This window comes from Hyla sarda, chromosome 8 (genome assembly GCF_029499605.1).
Source record: "Hyla sarda isolate aHylSar1 chromosome 8, aHylSar1.hap1, whole genome shotgun sequence".
Lineage (NCBI taxonomy): Eukaryota > Metazoa > Chordata > Amphibia > Anura > Hylidae > Hyla > Hyla sarda.
In genome coordinates, this window is record NC_079196.1 from 6,834,280 (window position 1) to 6,852,616 (window position 18,337).

Genomic DNA, 18,337 nt, shown 5'->3' on the forward strand with positions numbered 1-18,337 from the left:
TTGTGCTCGGCATTGTTGTATGGGATAGAGTCACCAGAGCTGCATGAGTAGTGATACTACACTGTGTACACAGAAAATACCTACACTAACTTAGTCCTGGTCCCCCGCAGCTCTCTTTCTTCTTCCATTCTTCTTTATTTTTTCTGATTCTGAGATAAGCATTTAGCATAGCCAATTGCTGGCCCAGACAGGACATGAGTGCAGCCAATGATTGGCCATGTGGGCAGGTCTGGTCTTGGAAGCAGGAAGAAGAAAGAAGAGCCTAAGGGAGACCTAGGAAAGGTAAGTATAGGTTTCTTTTCTATTCCCATAGCTCCTGCCCCCATAACCGTATTATAATATATATATATTTTTTTACTTAGGATAACATCTTTAATCTTAATTGTTATTGAGGATGACTGATGTACTATAATAGAGGAAACAGATGGCATCTCTTGTATACAGCGGTGACTAAGTCTGTAACAGCCACATTCCTGCTCCTATTGGACTCTGAATATTTTCTTCAGATGTCAGGGTGATATATTGTTCTGCTTGGCACAGACGCCATTGTGTAATACATACTTTGTCCTGGCGGCGCTCCTGGCAACCATGACACTATCTCTAATGGAATTGCTTTCATCTTTTCTTTGGGGGAGGACGAGTTGCACAATAATTAGAAATGAAGTCAGAATCTGACTGGCAGGAGCGAAGCGTTAATGTCTCCAAGGTCCCTCATCACCATTCAGCTCTGAGACGAGGAGAAATGAGATGTGAGTGACCTGATACAGAAGAATTGACAGGTGTCACTGCAGTCACGTTTGGGGACAACCTCGCCATATCTGGATGTGAAGACCTACAGATGAGTTTCTTCTCTCCAGCCATTTCTCAGTGATCTCGTCCCCCGTCTAGAGGCGGCCATTACAGAGGCTTATATTATACACCCAACTTTCTCTAGAACCTGAAAGACATTTACATTACATTCGTTAGAACCTCTCTTTCCTTTTGCTGGCTCCTGGCTTAATTCCTGATCTGATTCTGTTGATGGCAGAATGGTCACGTCACGCCCCCTCAATGCAAGTCTATGGGAGGGGGCGTGGCGGCAGCCACGCCTCCTCCCATGGACTTGCATTGGGGGGCATGGCGCGACACCACAAGGGGCGTGGCCGTGACGTCATGACCCCCGCGTTCAGAAGAAAATGTCCCAAACGTTGAGGCAATGGAGTTCCCCTTTAAGACATTGCACATGCAAAATAATATTTGTGTGAATTTTAAAAGGAAACGCAACCACTCAAACCATGGCAAAAAAAAAAAAAAAGAGCAAAAACAATAAAAAATGTGTAATATGTGTATGACCACAAGTGGTTACCCGGTTGTCCAACAGACATGACTGAGCGTAAGGATATAGTGACAGGTCAATACATAAACTGAGGGCAAAGACGAAAATAAATACATTTTGCAGCCCGAACGTTATTTATACTGCAATAATGTTTGAGAAAATGCTTCAAACTGAAACTAATTTCTCCAAATGTTGCGCATGGCGGAATGGATTTGGCACATCCTGTTCTTTTCAAGTGTTGTTTGCAATAGGATTCAGCAGAACTCGTCTTGTACTTTAGAATTGAATAATAATTCACAAGGATTTCCCAGAATATTGCCGACACATCAGTTACTTCTAGTAAACATTTAATTCAGTCGTATGTAAAAAACTAAAACATAAAATTCTAAGAAGAAAAGAAGAACAATGATTCTGCAGTTTTTAGGGTGCATTCACACCACAATTGTTCAATAAGGGGAACCGGATCGGGCTGGGGGGAGTGAAAACCGGGTGCTCCCGTATCCCAGCTGGACCCGCCCCCCATCTCATTAGTTTGAATGGGCCGACCGGAGTCAGATAGGGACTCAGGTCGGCTTATTTTTGTTTTCTTTTAGTTTTGTGACCAAACTAAAAACCTCTCTCCTGACAGGAAGTTGTGTAGTCCTGTTATTGTGAGTGTGGTGATGTTTTAGCGGCTCGCAGGCTCCTCCCTCTCTCTTGAGACAACACATCTGTGGTAGCCCTTGGGGGGTGTATGGTAGTTGGGGTGTTGTTTCGGTAGATGAGGGGTTAAGGTTAACCCTATAGTTCATGATGCCAGGCTGAGGGCTAGTATGCTGACGCAATTCTCCGGCCTATCGCCGCCCTTCCCAGTAACGATAGGTGCATGCATAAAATGACTGAAGGTCCACAAGGTACTTGAACTTGGATAAACTTTACTTAAAGGCTTGCGGTACATCCAATGCACAATAACAGTCTCATGCAAACATTCTCTATATAGTTCAGTGACTGACAGTTGTTGCGGACCTTGAATTGTATTATAAGTCTCTGAATTTAGGGTTAATTTTGAAGATCTGTCCGGATTTAGGGGATAGATAAGGTCCGGTGATCTTGCAGAGTGCTTAGTGATTGATACACTCACGGTTTAGAAGAGATCAGCCGCAAGGCTCAGGCCTAAATTCACTGATGACAGCAGCGCAGGTCCTTCTCCATTAACAGCCCAGGAGGAAAGAGAGCTAACAATGGCTGCCGCTCCCTTATATGGGCAGGGGCGGGGTTGTTCTCACCCGTTACAAGGAATGATGGGTTCAATACGTCACAGGGACCTCCAAAGGTCCTTAAGCAAAAACCATAGAGTTTACCTGATCACGTGACCGGCAGGTCCTGCTACGCTCCGTACAGGTAATTAACTAATTATATACATTAGTACTATTATATTTACATAAATCCTGAATAAACTATTAGTTTAATGACTATCTAGATGAGAGGTGACAAGGGGCAGACTAGACAAAAAAGGACCCCGACGTCCTAGGGACTCTGGCTATGGGGACCTGCAGGTACAGGATAGGATGCGGTACCGGGATACCACACATCCATTCTGCTGTTTCAGGAGGTGTGGCTGGATCTTTTCTCTGGACAACTGGTCATCTTTTTCACCCACACCATGAGATTGCGTTCTCGGACTTTTGGCTAAGATCAAGTGTAGTATCTGTTCTTATCAGTTTCATGCCGGTGGCAGGTGACGCCGCTATGGAGGTGGTAGGGATGAGTACTGCCTGGTAGGGGGCAGGTGCACCAGGGCATTCCAGGGCTGGTTCTAAGAAATCAGCTCGACGGCTGCCCCAATGTGACCTGTTACCTCCGGGTCTCGCCATGAGGCTGAGAGGGTCTAGAGCCGAGGTACTTTAGTGCCTCTGGGAGTGGTGACCCCAAGGTGACGAAGCTCACACTGAGAGTACTGGCTCACTGAGTGGAAACACGGGCACATGATCTCTTCACCTTGTGGCACTCACCTCTTGATTCCTGGCCTTCTGGCTAGGATCAGAGACATTTTTTATAGATACGGCCGGATGTCCGGGCAGTATATCTGCGCACATTCACTTATTTCTTTCTTTTTGTCACTGTGTCACTTTTTGCGTGTTGTGTGTTCACATAATTGTTAGGATGTGGTAGCCCTTCTGGGTGTCCCTCCTAATGGTCTAGGGGAGGTGTGTGTGGCCATTAGGTTCTGTACCTCCCTGCAAACTCCCCGGGTACTCCTGCATGGGCAGGGTACCAACCTTTTATGACTCTACGGGCAGATACCTCCGCTAATGCCAAGGGGGATGCCGGGAGCTAGAGATGGGCGAACTTACAGTAAATTCGATTTGTCACAAACTTCTCAGCTCAGCGGTTGCTGACTTTTCCTGCATAAATTAGTTCAGCTTTCCGGTGCTCCGGTGGGCTGGAAAAGGTGGATACATTCCTAGGAAAGAGTCTCCTAGGACTGTATCCACCTTTTCCAGCCCACGGGAGCACCTGAAAGCTGAACTAATTTATGCAGGAAAAGTCATCAACCGCCTAGCCGAGAAGTTCGTGACGAATCAAATTTACTGTAAGTTCGCTCATCTCTTCTGGGAGCATTTGTGGTCCCTTGGTAGCTTCGGCAAGAAGGATCTTCGAACCTGGAACCTCGCAGGTACCTTTTGGTTCGCAGGCGAAAGGTAAGGTTTGTTGGGGGGTCTCTCTCCTGTCGGAGAAGGGCTTGCGATAGACCGCATCCTTTGTGCACGTTTTTTTTGTGTAACACATTTGCACTTTTCTTGCACTTTGGGTGATTCAAGACCACGTTCCTCAGCTATTAGATAATAAAAAATAAAAAAAGAATGCGTTTTTTGGTTGATTTTATCTAAACTATTTTTCATACGTGCTATCAAGCATTTTTTGACAGGATACAGTTAAATCACCCAGTGTCAAAGTCTGTGTAACTTTCATAGAAATGATGGCCTTATAGGAACATAGTCACCTCGTCAGAGGACTCTTTTTTTTCCAGCCATTCTATGTTGCCTGTTCCGGTGATAAAAATCCAGGCCGTTCACAAGCCGCTCTGTTTGTCAAACCTAACTTGCACCCTTCCCCATGTTACATACTATTAGATCTCGCGAGATCTCAGGTCTAAAATTTAAAATAACAATAAAAACAATTATTTATAAGTCAAACTGATTGTAACTTATCACAGATGGAGACAGTAGCTGCTGACAAGAAAAGATTAAAATTGCAACTTTCATTTATATCATGAGGAGCAAGTGACTCCCTAAGTCCAAAACACCTTCCGTAGAACCTCTTTTTAACCTGTTCCTGTCCACTTCCATTTATTTCTTCCAACATCATCCATTTCAAATCAAATATCCGATGTGCCTTTTCTACAAAGTAACTGGCTACACTTGTTTTGCCATATTTTTCATTGCCTTCTTTTTTCTTGCCTTTTTCTAGTTTTTTTTTTTATTTAATCCCTGATAGAGCTATAATGTTCGTTTATCCTAAATTTTAATGGGCCTAGATGTTTGACCAAGATATGTCATCCCACACGGGCATTTCAATAAATAAATTACTTGTTTGGTGTCACACGTAAACCATCCACAGGCAGAGGAGCAATCAGGGACTGGTATCAGCAGTGTTGCAACCCCACTGATACACTGTGCAATAGTCTGCTGTGAAATTGGATGTTCTGCAGCAGCTCTGGCAGGGAAACTGTCAGGAGTGCTGAGGGAGGTGATTAAGAAGAATGGGAGGACTGTAATAAAAAAATACATTCTGGGAATTGTAGTTTTAAGCTAATGCTTTACCCCTAAATACAAATAGATTTTGGTGATATATGCTGCCTGCACCTACTGGGGGGTACTGGGGGGACTCTAACTCTGCTGTCTGCACCTACTGGGGGGACTCTAACTCTGCTGTCTACACCTACTGGGGGGAATCTAACTCTGCTGTCTACACCTACTGGGGGGACTCTAACTCTGCTGTCTACACCTACACCTATTGTCAGGGGACCCTGCTGCCTACACCTACTGTGGGGAACTCTGATGCCTACACCTACTGTGGGGGGACTCTGCTGCCTACACCCACTGTGGGGGAACTCTGTTGCCTACACCTAATGTGAGGGAACTCTGCTGCCTACACCTAATAAGAGGGATTATCTACTGTGTTCCTGCCTAGCTAATATGGGCACAAACTACTAAATTAATTGAAGGGCTACCTACCAACTACATAGGGGGTTTTCGTAATGCCCCTCCCGAGACTAGACTCTAGATCCGCCACTGGGTGGAGGAAATGCTGGCTACCTACTTGACTAACTCCCAGGCTACCTAACTTTGTACCTGGAGGCCTAACTATTTACCTACATACCTGGCTATCTAACTACCTAAATACCTGGCTGCCTAACTACTTACCTACATACCTGGCTATCTACCTACATACAGGAATATGGGTGCACTACTGTGGTAGATGTATACAATGACATGGCTATCCCTCAACACTGATGTTAAAATTGAGACATTCGCCAGTGTATCCTTATATGAAGGACACACCAGAGCCCGCACACCAACGCCAAGGTTTCTCAAATTGGTGCGAGACCTAACGCTAATCCTACCTGTGCTTGATAAGCAAAACAGGGGCCATTGGGCAATTACGGCAGCATTCGGTTGACTCACAACTTCCTCCCAGATACCCTCCAGCGTGACTGAGCACACATACAATGGGAGGAGGGAGGCAAGCTGCAAGCCCCACCTGAGTTGGCTAATATGGGTGCCTGGCCTCACAGGTGCTACCTTAATGCTGCCTTGTAGATATTCAAGGCGCATTAATTTTGGAGTTTACACACCTCCAAATATAAAATTTAAACAAACAACAAAAAAACGTGGTCTCAAATGGCTGGAGGTGCTCAACCCCAAATGCGGTTGTGCATTTATACTGGGGGAGCAGATCCTGCCCTTGTAGTCCGTTGCTAGGGGCGATCCCCAGCATAAAAATGCATACAATGGAGGATGCCTGCAGCGGACTACAAGTGCCACAATAGAATCCTACACCAGATAAACGGTGTGGATGTTACGCTACCTAACTATGTATCTACCTGGCCTTTATACATGGCTGCCTAACTACCTAGCTAGCAACCTACCTACCTGGCTAGTCACCTACCTACATATATGGATTTCTGATCTATCTACCAAGTTAACTATTTACCTTGCTACCTATCTACCCTTTTACTGTGCAGGACACCAAGGAGGACATTATAACAGTTAGGGGTTTATAGATGGAAAAATTGTGTAGAGGAGGGGGCGGGGACTGAAAAAATGCAGAGTCTGACATGTTTGTCCTACAGATGTTAAAAGATCAACATGGCGTTCTGATCTGGACCAAGAAGAAAAGGAAAGAGGATCAAAAAATACATAATTTTGAGTGTTGTCAGTCCACCCCTGAGAGCGTCCACTATGAGGATTAGTGTTGAGCGGCATAGGCCATATTCGAATTCGCGAATATTCGCGAATATATGGACGAATATTCGTCATATATTCGCTAAATTCGCATATTCGTAATATTTGCGTTTTATTTTCGCATATGCGAAAATTCGCGCATGCGAAAATTAGCATATACAATAATTAGTATAAGCGAAAATTCGCACACCAGTCTCACACAGTAGTATTAGAGCCTTCTTTACACCACACAAGCTGGAAGCAGAGAGGGATGATCACTGTGATGTGTACTGTGAAAAAAAAAAAAGAATATTCGTAATTACGAATATATAGTGCTATATTCGCGAATATTCGCGAATATGCGATATTCGCGACTAAAATTCGCATTGCGAATATTCGCGAGCAACACTAATGGGGATCCGCCTACACAGCTAGCTCTGCCTATGCCTAACCACAGAAATCATAGATGCAGAAATCCTTTCCTGTTACCTCCTATCATGCAAATTAATTAGAAAATGCATAGACATAATTAATGTATTATACTTTGTACAATTAAGATAAATTCATAAATAAATACAGAATCCAAATACATCATTTAACAAATGCATAAATAAGTAGAAATGCATTAAAACATAAAGTAAGTATAAATAAATACATTAATTAATTATGGTATATAAAAATCTAACCCAAAATTATTAGAATAGTGCTCAAAACAAAAACAAAAATCATAAATAAATAAGTAAATAATTGTGGAATCCAAATACATAAACTAACACATGCACAAATAAGTAGAAATACATAAAAACATGACATATAAATAAATAAATAACTTAATTAATTATTAATAATAGTTAATTAGGGTATATAAAATCCAAAACGAAAAAATATGAAAAAAAAATAACACTCAAAACAAAAAATCATAAATAAAAATAAAAATCATAAATAAAACAGAATTCAAATACATTAATTAACAAATGCATAAATAAGTAGAAATAAATAAAATGGAAATAAATAAATAAATAAAGTAATTATTTAAATAAATAATTAATTAATTAATTATGGTATATAAAATCTAACCAAAAATTATTAAAATAATAATAATATTCAAAACTGTGATATGATAGATGGAGTCATGATCCCGGTTCTCTGCGGTACCACTTTCTCCGGGTCTATCAGAGCTCAATCTGCTCTTGGTTTTTACTGATACGAATATAAAGAACTTGAAACATTGTTTCACCACCGAGAGAGAAACAATAATGGAGCGTTCTGCCTACGACGGGTTCAGAGCCCCAATGAATTCATTATGCACCATTGCTAAATGGATTTATTTGATACTGTGGGAACATACAAACACTAGGATAACACTGGGCCTGTCAGCTGCCGCCCGGACTGGAAATTCTTATTATTTTCTTCAAAATGGATGGGATTTTGTTATCTGGCAGCCCTTATACCGGTGCCCTGGGACTCTGCAGGGATTTCTAGGAACACATTGGCTTTTATTATAAAAGACGTTTTCACAATAATTTATGTACAAACACAAAGCCGGAATGGAGCTTATGGGAAATGCACAGAAAACGCATCATTTATTGTCGAATATCACAATGTATGGAATACGTCCCTTTATATTCTATCAGACGAGAAATACGGGTTCACAGAGTCCATATGTCCAGATCCCATAGGGATTTCATTACATTGGTGTTTCAAAACCAGGGTGACTCTAGATGTTGCAAAACTACAACTCCCAGCATGCCCGGACAGCCAACGGCTGTCCGGGCATGCTGGGAGTTGTTGCTTTGCACTAGCTAAAAGCTGATGGTCACCAATATAATTACAGTGCTGTGATTTCATACTCCCGCCGGGAGCCGTGATTGGTTGGCGCTGACCAATCATGGTTCCCCGCAAGGGAATATGAAATAGATGCTACATCTCAAGGGTGACAGAGGGAGCGGGCTCCCTTTGCTTTTTATTCATGACAATAATTTAATGTGCAAACACAAAGCCGGAATGGGGCTTACGGGAAATGTACAGAAAGCGCATCATTTATTATCGAATATCACAATGCATGGAATATGTCCCTTTATATACTATCAGCAGAGAAATACGGGTTCACAGAGTCCATATGTCCAGATCCCATAGGGATCTCATTACATTGGTGTTTCCAAACCAGGGTGACTCTAAATTATGTTACTTTGCACTAGCTAAAAGCTGATGGTCACCAATGTAATTACAGTATTGTGATTTCATACTTCCCACCGTGAGCCGTGATTGGTTGGTGCCGCCCAATCATGGTTCCTGGCGGGGGAATATGAAATAGTTGCTGCATCTATAGGGTGACAGAGGGTGCGGCATGACTGGAACATGACTGGTGCACAGAACTTGCTGGGTTTCTTAAGGTTTGCTCAGCAACTGTATCGTCCAACATGAAGTGTCACCAATTGATCTTTGTAGAACATGTGGGGGGGATCAACGCTGGACTTACACTTTCAAATATGAACGCTGAGTCTCCGGACTGAATTGGGCGATCACCTGGATCTGCTGACTGGTTGTTCAGCAAAGTCCTGAGAGTCTCAGGAACGTGCAAATTCTAACATGATGCCCAACGGGACCAGAATGGTGGCAACTGGAAGAAGCCACTGGAACATGGAGTGGGGAGTATGTTATCCATATTTTTAAAAGGGGGCATGGGATTTGGCCAAAGCTAGGTCCTCCTCATGAGCCATATCATAGTTTATAGGCTGCATCTATGTACCAGGGATTTTTCTAGACTTTTGCAATACCTGGTGAAACTTGGGCACCCAGCAGGAGAATGGGACCTTGATACCAATGGGCCTAAAGATTGAAGGTCCGGGCAAAAGATCCATGGGACGTGTCCCTGGTGTCTTTTATTACCAGCATCACTGATACCTATGCCCTTGGTCCAATCAATGACATCTTCCCTTGTGGGTGAAGGTCCCTTTTAATGGAGTAATGCAGCCATAGACACTCATGCCTATTTGGCAGGATGGAGGATAAATGTCTGATCGCTGGGGGTCCAATCGCTGGGACCCCCCCACAATCTCCCTTACTGGGACCCGGCATTGCGATAGCTGTGCGCGGCTAATGCACGTGTCATTGACCTCACTGAGGTCGACAACATGCCCCCTCCATACAGCTGGATGGGAAAGGTAGGGATGCATGAACGCTGCATCTCCGCCTCTCCCATAGAGATACATGGAGGGGGGCGTGTCATCCTTGGCATCATGCTGCAGCTGACACGCCTCCTGCACAGGAAAGCCAGGGCAGAACCGGGGCCCCGCAAAGTAGATCGCGGGGCGTCCCAGCATTTGGACCCACTGTGATCAGACACTTATCCCCTATCAGGTGGATAAGTGTCTATTGCTGCAGATCTCCTTTAATTCTGCACCATAATTTTTAGTCTCCCTCTGTCCGTGTCTCCCGCGTGGTTGATCTCTATATTGTACAGTTTTCAAGTAGCCGAGATGAAGCTATAAAAAGCTGCACGAACCATATTGTGTGATTCAGCACCGAAAACATTGCACTGCAGAAAATGTCTGAAGGTGACGGTGTTGTCATTGTTCGCTAATAACAAAGAGCAGATCTTCAGTCAAGTGTAAATCGCTGCTACACGCGACTCCGCTGAAGGGCCAGACAGGACTCCATCTGTTACCGGGGAGCGAAGTCCTCATTGCTTTGTGGTAGAATTTGCTTATGTGGGAAATCATAGATAAGGGCACTGTACATTGAAAACCATCAGCACCTGCTGCGACGCCTATAACACCGAGATGAAGGGCACAGTCACCAGTAATGGGGGATTTAACCATTGGAAATAAAATCCTGATAATAAAGATAGGACAAATTTTTATAATAAGGGGCATTTATTTTTACATATGAAACCGCTACACAAGATCTGACACTAGTGGTAAGAGATTAAGGTTGCAGCAGCACTCTTGGTCAAAAAATGGAGGCTCTTTGATCACTTTTTGATCAAAACATGTCCCCCATCCACCACGCGGAGATGGCCTCTTGTCGGATGGGACCCTAACATGCTTAATGCACTCATCTCTTCTGGGAATATGGCCTCTGACTGGGTGACATGCAGGATCCACTATCAATTTAATAACCTCCTGTGAAACAGGGAGGGGTACACGGATACAGAGGGGGACACTCCCCGTAACTTGGAAAGCAAAAACACAAAAAAGAAACATAGCCAGTAAAACTACGTAATACACGGGTGCACGCTGCTGTGGCAAATACAAAGTATACAAAAATAGATGCCACCTCCATGTGGTGGATGGGAGAAATGTTTTGATCAAAAAGAGCCTCCATTTTTTGACCAAGAGTGCGGCTGCAGACTACCTTTTTGTATACTTTGTATTTGACACAGCAGCGTGCACCCATGTGTTAGGTAGTTGTGCCAGCTATTTTTCTTTTTTATGAATGAATCATCTAGAAGTCCAGGACCGGTCTAACCAAATGACGTGCACCCTCCAAGGGTCAGTCCAAAGCATCAAGAGGGAACATGTGTTAATTCTTCCCATCCCCAATATGTTTTATAGTCCAGAATTGCCTCATACTTGTACTCAAAATGCTGCCAACAACATATACAGGCTGGATAAAAGTAAAATAAAAACTGAATTGTCTTGAAGGCCTAAAATGTCAAGGTTTAGTTCACCGAGACACTTAGCTATCACTTCTGCATTGTAACATGGTCTCCATCATGGGAAGAGCCTTGTTCACCATTAAAGGGGTACTCCTCTGCCCCAGGATCCATAACATTTAGTACCGAATGCTGGGTGCGGGGTCGTGATGTCATGGCCACGCCCCTCATGATGTCATGCCACACACCCTCAATGTGGGTCTATGGGAGGGGGCGTGACGACCGTCACTCCCCCTCCCATTGACTCGCATTGAGGGGCGTGACCATGACATCACAAGGGGCGTGGTCATGGCATCACGACCCCCTCAGCCCAGACCCAGCGTTTGGACCTAAATGTTCCAGATGCTGAGGCAGTGGAGTACCCCTTTAAATTGCTCCTGGATGGTTGGAGTTGTTACTTTTGGAGGATGTTAGATCCCATTCTTTATTCATGTATTGAAATAAAAAGAAAACAATCCGGGGAGCAGTCCTAGTGCCTTATCGCAATATCAGCTCAGGAAGACAATAAATTAAGTAATTTGCGCTTATCGAAGGCTGTTGCACTAAGAGCACAACACCTAAATAAGCATGTAGTTAAATGGCCATTGGTCAGCAGCCCTGGGCAGACCCCATAGCTTCAGGAGCTTCGGCTATACACACCGTATAAGGAGGACGGTGATAGTTAAAGCATCCCAGTGGTGGCACTTCTCCAGAGTAAAAAAGATTTATTCCAAGATAAATAGCATAAAACAAGGAAGACAGCACATCCAACGCGTTTCGGGTCCAAACCAGACCCTTTCTCATGTGCGCGCATCGCATGCGCTTGAGAAAGGGACCAGTCCAGACCCAAAACGCAGCACCACTGAAGCAGAGAAGTGCGTGTGATGGAATGCATCACACGCACTTGAGAAAGGGAATGGTTCGGACCCAAAATGCAGGATCACTGAAGCAGAGAAGTGCGTGCGATGGAATGCATTGCACGCACTTGAGAAAGGGACCGGTTTTTGAACCTGAAACGCGTTGGATGTTCTAACTTACTTGTTTTATGCTATTCATCTTGGAATAAATCTTTTTTACGCTGGAGAAGCGCCATCACCGGGATCATTTGCCTATTACCGTCCTCCTTATACATTCTTTATTCATGGTCGTGATCTAAGGCAGAATTGTGAGTCAAGTCTCCTGGATGAGAAGCCACCATGGATGGTCTCAGGGGGCTTTACTGGTTCATCCATGACCAAGAAACCCCCCCCCCCCCCCAGAGCTCAATCCCATAGAGAACCTGTGGTTGATCCTCAAAAAGTGGGTGGAGAAAAAAGAACACGGGATTGTGAGAAACTTCACACATTGATAAGAATGGGAGGTCAGGATCTGGCCCAGAAGATGGCATCCAGCATTTGGGTCCGTTCACACAGGCGGTTTACCTGCATATTTTCTGCAGCATATTTTGCTACCATCGACTTCAATGGGTCAGCAGGAAATCCAGAATAGAGGCAGATTTGTAGATTTTCCTTCTGACTCATTGAAGTCAATGGTAGCAAAATATGCTGAGGATTATCCGCAGCAAATATGCTGCAGAAATTCCACAGGCAATCCATCCGTGTGAACGTACCATTACAGGGAAATTGCAGAAGTCTTGGAGAAGGAGAAGGATAAGCCCTGGAAATATTTGTCTTTACATGAATTTGTATTTGTCAATCAAAGTGTTAAACCTTACGAAATGTTTTTCCAGTAACCATAGAAACATCAGAAAAAAATCTAAAATCACTGAAACAGTGAACTGCATGGTAACCAAAATTTGTTTCAGTGTCAAAACTATTGGCCACGATGTTACGTTCTTATTTCTGATGTCTAACCCTGAGAATACTGACAGAAATAACAATGTGTTCGTACCTCTGCAATGATCTGCAGGGAACGTATGTGTAGATTAATATACTCCACAGCCAAGTGCTCTGGGCACCGATCCATTCATGGCAACACGGATCTGTGCAGGGAAAAGGTTGGGAGAGGGAGTGTTGTCCCGGGGCCAGGAAGAGCTGTCAGGTGGAAGGGAGAGAAGACGCCTCATAGATATGACTGGTTGGCCCCAAGAGAGACAATATGGGTGACAGGAACAAATGTCTCGGAGTCCACAAGAGAAATAGACTACGCTGAAAGACTGCGCAGGAGGTCTAATATATATAAATTTGGGCACCCCAGGTAAAACTTTGTATTAATGCGCATAAAGAAGCCAAGGAAAGATGGAAAAATCTCCAAAAGGCATCAAATTACAGATTAGACATTCTTATAATATGTCAACAAAAGTTACATTTTATTTCCATCATTTACACTTTCAAAATAACAGAAAACAAAAGTTTGGGCACCCTGCAGAGTTAATATCTTGTACTGCCCCCTTTGGCAAGTATCACAGCTTGTAAACGATTTTTGTAGCCAGCCAAGAGTCTTTCAATTCTTGTTTGAGGTATCTTTGCCCATTCTTCCTTACAAAAGTCTTCCAGTTCTTTGAGATTTCTGGGCTGTCTGTCATGCACTGCTCTTTTAAGGTCTATCTATAGATTTTCAATTATGTTGAGGTCAGGAGATTGTGAAGGCCATGGCAAAACCTTCAGTTTACGCCTCTTGATGTAATCCCCCGTGGATTTTGAGGTGTGTTTAGAATCATTATCCATTTGTAGAAGCCATCCTCTCTTTAACTTCAGCTTTTTCACAGATGGGATCAAGTTAGCATCCAAAATTTGCTGAAATTTTATTGAATCAATTTTTCCTTCTACTCGTGAGAAGAGGTTCTGATGACTCTTCCATGAAGACCATATTTGTACAAGTATCTCTATATAGTGGAATAGTGTACCACAACTCCAGTGTCTGCCAGATCTTTCTGGAGGGATTGTGCAGTCAAACCTGGGTTTTGAATTGTTTTTCCCACAATCCTGCGAGCTGTTCTGTCTGATATTTTTCTTGGTCTTCCAGATCTTGCTTTAACTTCCACTGTTCCTGATGACTGCCATTTCTTAATTACATTCCGAACAGAGGATATTGACATCTGAAAACGTATTGCTTTCTTCTTATAGCCTTCTCCAGCTTTGTGAGCGTCAACTATTTTCAGTTTCAGATTTAGAAGAACCCATGGTGCTGATTGTTGGGGCAAGGTCAAATGAGTCTGGGCATTTAAAACCTTTGAGATTGACATCACCTGGTCTTCCCAGATGATGATTGAGAACAATCCATGACACTGGCAGGTCTCAGCTTTGCAAAGGGGGCAGCGCATGCTATAAATTCTGCAGGGTGCCCAAACTTTTGCAGACGCCATTTTTTTGTTTTCTGTTATTTTGAAAGTGTAAATGATGGAAATAAAATGTAACTTTTGGTGACATATTATAAGAATGTCTAATCTGTAATTTGATGCCTTTTGGAGATTTTTCCATCTTTCCTTGGCTTCTTTATGCACATTAATACAAATTTTTACCTGGGGTGCCCAAACTTTTGATCCCCACTGTACATAGCCTATTATGCAGCGTGATGGCGTGTAACCCATAAGTCACATGAGCAAATGTTATTATCTCTATGGATGACAAGAACAAAGGGCGGGTGCTCCCTGGTGCGGTATTGTAGGGCTCATACGGTTTGATAGAGGAAATTGGTAGGAGTGTACGAACCCCTTAGGCTATGTTCACACAGCAGAATGTTCTAGCGGAATCTGCTGGAAAGAGTCCTCTATGAAATTCTGCAAAATTTATTGCACATTGGGCCTCATTTACTAAGAGTGAAGTGAAGTTTTATTTGTGGGTTTTTGTTTCCGACAGGTATTTTTCCATAGCATTTACTATTGTATCTAGTATTTGGCAATTTTTCCTACGTTTTACTCTTTTTTGTACCTGCTCTGAGCTGTTGGGTTTTCCAGAGCTCAAATCCATCACATTTTATGTGAAAACATTAGTAAATTTGTAGGATTCTTTGTAGGTTTTTTTTTTTTCTTTTTTGGAGACCCGTCCCATTTACCTGATGGCCACATCGTTTTGTAGGGTTTTCCGTGTAAAGGGGAGAGTTAGTAAGATTTTTGGGGATTTTTTTGATTGAAATTTTGGTGCTCCAGAAAGTTAAACAGATTTGCAAATTACTTCTATTAATAAATCTTAATCCTTCCAGTACTTATGAACTGCTGAAGTTGAGTTGTTCTTTTCTGTCTAAGTGCTCTCTGATGACATCTGTCTCGGGAACTGTCCAGAGTAGAAACAAATCCCCATAGCAAACCTCTTCTACTCTGTGCAGTTCCTGAGACAAGCAGAGATGTCAGCAGAGAGCACTGTTGCCAGACAGAAAATAACAACTCAACTTCAGCAGCTGATAAATATTGGAAGGATTAAAATTTTTTTTAATAGAGGTAATTTACAAACCTGTTTAATTTTCTGGCACCAGTTGATATATATATATATATATATATATATATATATATATATATATATATATATATAAAAAAAAGTCCTGGAAGACCCCTTTCAATTTTGCAGAATTCTGGGCAGAATCCTGGTGAAGTCCATGAGGCTTTGAATTTTGCAGAATTCTGTGTTTTGAGCGCATAGAAATTTCTCTGAAAAGCTGCTAAAATTCTGCTCAAATTCTGCAAAACAACAAGCTTGGCAGAACAGAATTTGAGCGGAATCACAGAATTTCCACTGTGTGAACATAGCCTTAGAATTGTGCATGTGAATAGACACAACTCTTTTATAGGCCTGGATAGATAAACCACATTCTCTCCTACCGGTGGCATCATTAAAGGGGTACTCCCCTGGATAGCCGCCATAACAGAGGTACGGCCAAGTCAAATCAGTCTTAAAGCGGTACTCTGCTGGAAAACATTTATTTATTTTAATCAGCTGGTGCAAGAAAGTTAGACAGATTTGTAAATTACTTCTATTTAAAAACCTTAACCCTTCCAGTACTTACAGCTGCTGTAAGCTCCACAGGAAGTTCTTTTCTTTTTGAATTTTGTTTCTGTCGATTTTGGGAACTGTCCAGAGAAGGAGCAAATCCCCATAGCAAACCTATTCGGCTCCGGACAGTTCCTAAAATGGACAGAGGTGTCAGCCGAGAGCACTGTGGTCAGACAGAAAGGAACTGCCTGTGAACTAACCGTGTAGCATACAGCAGCTGATAAGTACTGGAAGGGTTAAGCGGAGTACCCCTTTAACCCTCACAAGATATAGGGATTCTGAAGAATACAGCAGAAAATATTTTTTTTAAAAAGTCATAAAAATATGTTGCAAGTTTTCATCTGTAAGGGTCCAGGTGCTGAGACCCCCACCGATCGCTAAAATTTATTAGAACTTTCTATAGAGACTGTTTTAGCTGCCTTGAGACAGCGGGGAGAAACCGTTCTTAGCTGAAACCTTCTCCTCATTAATGCTAGTGATCGGTGGGGGTCTCAGCACCTGGACCCTCAAAGGTAAAAAAATAACTTTTGACATGTCATTATGACCAGTGGATAGGGGATTCCTTCCTAAGTGCTAGAGTACCCCTTTAATACACCAAATATACATAGACATATACACTGTTCAGTTTACTCATCTATCTTATTTCCTTTTTAACAGTTATTGTTTCTTATCTTTCCTATAGATGTCGCCAAACTACAACTCCCAGCATGCCCAGACAGCCAAAGGCTGTCCGGGCATGCTGGGAGTTGTAGTATGGCGACAGCTGGAGGCACTCTGAAACAGTGGGTTAACATGTCCAGGAATGGCCCTCTAGAGGAAGGCAGAAGATGTATAGCATTAAAGGGGTTATCCAGGAAATAACTTTATATATATATATATATATATATATATATATATATATATATATATATATATATATATATATATATCACCTGGCTCCAGAAAGTTAACCAGATTTGTAAATTACTTCTGTTAAAAAATCTTAATCCTTTCAGTACTTATGAGCTTCTGAAGTTGAGTTGTTCTTTTCTGTCTAAGTGCTCTCTGATGACACGTGTCTCGGGAACCACCCAGTTTAGAAGCAAATCCCCTTTGCAAACCTCTTTTACTCTGTGCAGTTCCCGAGACAAGCAGAGATGTAAGCAGAGAGCACTGTTGCCAGACAGAAAACAACAACTCAACTTCAGCAGCTGATAATTATTGAAAGGATTAAGCTTTTTTAATAGAAGTAATTTACAAATCTGTTTAACTTTCTGGAGCCAGTTGATATAAAAAAATAAAATTAAATTTCCAGGAATACCCCTTTAAAACAAGACAGGCAATTTAGTCATCATGGGTGACGGGCATTGTCCTAGAGCGGACCTTTTTCTACCATGAACACTGTTGGGGTGGCTGTTGCCTCAAAGGTCCCCAGCACAGTCTCAGGTTTATTTCTGTAATATTGCTATGAACATGCAAGGGATTAACTGTCTGTACCCCAAATCCTTATCTTCACTATGTAAAGATAGGTAACATGTCAAATGTTTCCCCTAAGCCAATAAAAGGGGTACTCTGCCCCTAGACATCATATCCCCTATCAAAAGCATAGGAGATAAGATTTCTGATTGCGGGGGGTCCCGCGATTTTGGCTGCGGCACCCCAGACATCCAGTGCCAGATGATAAGGTGTCTAGGGCCAGAGTACCCCTTTAAGGGCCTGTCTCCACCAAGTCCTCAGGGACAGGGGAGGGACCTACAGCACTTGTTAGAGCGTTAGGCTCTTTCCTCTGATGAGGGCTGAGGGGACATCACCCAGCAGCAGGGTTACTCGGCCTCCAACTACAATATTCTAGATCTATGCAACAAGCTGCAAACTTTCTGACATGTCCCTCTACAGGGACAGTACCAACACTGTGGATGCTTTAGGGACAAGAGCAAAGCTGAAAGGCCCTCTAGCAAAGTAAGGACTAGGTTTGGGTATCCTCTGGGTCAGCCTGTCCAAAGAGTCTTCCCTGTCGATGTCCAAAGGTCAGTGAAATCTCAGACTAACCCAAGGA

The 18,337-nt window shown here is 42.8% G+C and overlaps 1 non-coding gene across 1 annotated transcript; it reads left to right on the forward strand.

Moving 5' to 3' along the window:
• The first annotated feature begins 2,962 nt into the window (after positions 1 to 2,962).
• On the forward strand, positions 2,963 to 3,150 carry LOC130290104 (U2 spliceosomal RNA). The gene has a single exon (XR_008847510.1). It is a non-coding gene; the product is annotated as a U2 spliceosomal RNA (small nuclear RNA).
• The last annotated feature ends 15,187 nt before the right edge of the window (positions 3,151 to 18,337 follow it).